At 41.4% G+C, this 2500-nt stretch overlaps 6 non-coding genes and 6 pseudogenes across 6 annotated transcripts in view; all 12 read left to right on the top strand.

The window, feature by feature from the left end:
• Positions 1 to 104, top strand: part of LOC134889327 (5S ribosomal RNA) — a 119-nt pseudogene extending 15 nt beyond the window's left edge.
• A 106-nt stretch (positions 105 to 210) lies between these two features.
• Positions 211 to 329, top strand: LOC134892946 (5S ribosomal RNA; annotated as a pseudogene).
• Positions 330 to 436: 107 nt separating this feature from the next.
• On the top strand, positions 437 to 555 carry LOC135069218 (5S ribosomal RNA). Its single transcript, XR_010255405.1, has one exon. It is a non-coding gene; the product is annotated as a 5S ribosomal RNA (ribosomal RNA).
• A 107-nt stretch (positions 556 to 662) lies between these two features.
• Positions 663 to 781, top strand: LOC134888404 (5S ribosomal RNA; annotated as a pseudogene).
• A 107-nt stretch (positions 782 to 888) lies between these two features.
• Positions 889 to 1007, top strand: LOC134889326 (5S ribosomal RNA; annotated as a pseudogene).
• A 106-nt stretch (positions 1008 to 1113) lies between these two features.
• LOC134892945 (5S ribosomal RNA) lies at positions 1114 to 1232 on the top strand (annotated as a pseudogene).
• Positions 1233 to 1339: 107 nt separating this feature from the next.
• On the top strand, positions 1340 to 1458 carry LOC135069216 (5S ribosomal RNA). Its single transcript, XR_010255404.1, has one exon. It is a non-coding gene; the product is annotated as a 5S ribosomal RNA (ribosomal RNA).
• A 107-nt stretch (positions 1459 to 1565) lies between these two features.
• Positions 1566 to 1684, top strand: LOC135063500 (5S ribosomal RNA). The gene has a single exon (XR_010249829.1). It is a non-coding gene; the product is annotated as a 5S ribosomal RNA (ribosomal RNA).
• A 107-nt stretch (positions 1685 to 1791) lies between these two features.
• On the top strand, positions 1792 to 1910 carry LOC134897617 (5S ribosomal RNA; annotated as a pseudogene).
• A 107-nt stretch (positions 1911 to 2017) lies between these two features.
• LOC135065511 (5S ribosomal RNA) lies at positions 2018 to 2136 on the top strand. The gene has a single exon (XR_010251791.1). It is a non-coding gene; the product is annotated as a 5S ribosomal RNA (ribosomal RNA).
• Positions 2137 to 2243: 107 nt separating this feature from the next.
• Positions 2244 to 2362, top strand: LOC135068802 (5S ribosomal RNA). The gene has a single exon (XR_010254994.1). It is a non-coding gene; the product is annotated as a 5S ribosomal RNA (ribosomal RNA).
• A 107-nt stretch (positions 2363 to 2469) lies between these two features.
• LOC134888533 (5S ribosomal RNA) overlaps positions 2470 to 2500 on the top strand; it is a 119-nt gene continuing 88 nt past the window's right edge. Inside the window, exon 1 of the ribosomal RNA XR_010171154.1 lies at positions 2470 to 2500. This exon is cut by the window's right edge and continues 88 nt beyond it. This is a non-coding gene — a ribosomal RNA (5S ribosomal RNA).

Raw genomic sequence — 2500 nt, 5'->3', positions numbered from 1 at the left:
ACACTGGATACGCCCAACCTCATCTGATCTTGGAAGCGAAGCAGTGTTGGGCCTGGTTAGTACTTGGATGGGAGACCACCTGGGAATACAAGGTGCTGTAGCTATTTTTATACTGCCAACACCGTTCTGTTGATGCATTCATTTTCAAACGTATTCATTTATGAACCAGTAGTTAGAAGTACAAAAGTTCTAACAGAAACCACAAAGCTCATCTACAGTAACACCATACTGAATACGCCCAATCTCATCTGATCTTGGAAGCTAAGCAGTGTTGGGACTGGTTAGTACTTGGATGGGAGACCACCTGGGAATACAAGGTGCTGTATATATTTTTATACTGCCAACACCGTTCTGTTGATGCATTCCATTTTCAAACGTATTCATTTATGAACCAGTAGTTAGAAGTAGAAAAGTTCTAACAGAAACCATAAAGCTCATCTACAGCCACACCACACTGGATACGCCCAATCTCATCTGATCTTGGAAGCTAAGCAGTGTTGGGCCTGGTTAGTACTTGGATGGGAGACCACCTGTGTATACAAGGTGCTGTAGATAATTTTATACTGCCAACACCGTTCTGTTGATGCATTCCATTTTCAAACGTATTCATTTATGAACCAGTAGTTAGAAGTAGAAAAGTTCTAACAGAAACCACAAAGCTCATCTACAGCCACACCACACTGGATACGCCCAATCTCATCTGATCTTGGAAGCTAAGCAGTGTTGGGCCTGGTTAGTACTTGGATGTGAGACCACCTAGGAATATAAGGTGCTGTAGATATTTTTATACTGCCAACACCGTTCTGTTGATGCATTCCATTTTCAAATGTATTCATTTATGAACCAGTAGTTAGAAGTAGAAAAGTTCTAACAGAAACCAGAAAGTTCATCTACAGCAACACCACACTGGATACGCCCAACCTCATCTGATCTTGGAAGCGAAGCAGTGTTGGGCCTGGTTAGTACTTGGATGGGAGACCACCTGGGAATACAAGGTGCTGTAGCTATTTTTATACTGCCAACACCGTTCTGTTGATGCATTCATTTTCAAACGTATTCATTTATGAACCAGTAGTTAGAAGTACAAAAGTTCTAACAGAAACCACAAAGCTCATCTACAGTAACACCATACTGAATACGCCCAATCTCATCTGATCTTGGAAGCTAAGCAGTGTTGGGACTGGTTAGTACTTGGATGGGAGACCACCTGGGAATACAAGGTGCTGTATATATTTTTATACTGCCAACACCGTTCTGTTGATGCATTCCATTTTCAAACGTATTCATTTATGAACCAGTAGTTAGAAGTAGAAAAGTTCTAACAGAAACCATAAAGCTCATCTACAGCCACACCACACTGGATACGCCCAATCTCATCTGATCTTGGAAGCTAAGCAGTGTTGGGCCTGGTTAGTACTTGGATGGGAGACCACCTGTGTATACAAGGTGCTGTAGATAATTTTATACTGCCAACACCGTTCTGTTGATGCATTCCATTTTCAAACGTATTCATTTATGAACCAGTAGTTAGAAGTAGAAAAGTTCTAACAGAAACCACAAAGTTCATCTACAGCCACACCACACTGGATACGCCCAATCTCATCTGATCTTGGAAGCTAAGCAGTGTTGGGCCTGGTTAGTACTTGGATGGGAGACCACCTGGAAATACAAGGTGCTGTAGATATTTTTATACTACCAACACCGTTCTGTTGATGCATTCCATTTTCAAACGTATTCATTTATGAACCAGTAGTTAGAAGTAGAAAAGTTCTAACAGAAACCATAAAGCTCTTCTACAGGCACACCACACTGGATATGCCCAATTTCATCTGATCTAGGAAGCTAAGCAGTGTTGGGAATGGTTAGTACTTGGATGGGAGACCACCTGGGAATACAAGGTGCTGTAGATATTTTTATACTACCAACACCGTTCTGTTGATGCATTCCATTTTCAAACGTATTCATTTTTGAACCAGTAGTTAGAAGTAGAAAAGTTTTAACTGAAACCATAATGCTCATCTACAGCCACACCACACTGGATACGCCCAATCTCATCTGATCTTGGAAGCTAAGCAGTTTTGGGCCTGGTTAGTACTTGGATGGGAGACCACCTGGGAATACAAGGTGCTGTAGATATTTGTATACTACCAACACCGTTCTGTTGATGCATTCCATTTTCAAACGTATTCATTTATGAACCAGTAGTTAGAAGTAGAAAAGTTCTACCAGAAACCACAAAGTTCATCTACAGCCACACGACACTGGATACGCCCAATCACATCTGATCTTGGAAGCTAAGCAGTGTTGGGCCTGGTTAGTACTTGGATGGGAGACCACCTGGGAATACAAGGTGCTGTAGATATTTTTATACTGCCAACACCGTTCTGTTGATGCATTCCATTTTCAAACGTATTCATTTATGAACCAGTAGTTACAAGTAGAAAAGTTCTAACAGAAACCACAAAGCTCATCTACAGCCACACCACACTGGATACGCCCA

Source organism: Pseudophryne corroboree, chromosome 3 (genome assembly GCF_028390025.1).
Source record: "Pseudophryne corroboree isolate aPseCor3 chromosome 3, aPseCor3.hap2, whole genome shotgun sequence".
Taxonomy (NCBI): Eukaryota; Metazoa; Chordata; class Amphibia; order Anura; family Myobatrachidae; genus Pseudophryne; species Pseudophryne corroboree.
Note: the sequence above shows the minus strand (reverse complement) of the source record. Positions and strands in the feature narration are given on the sequence as shown.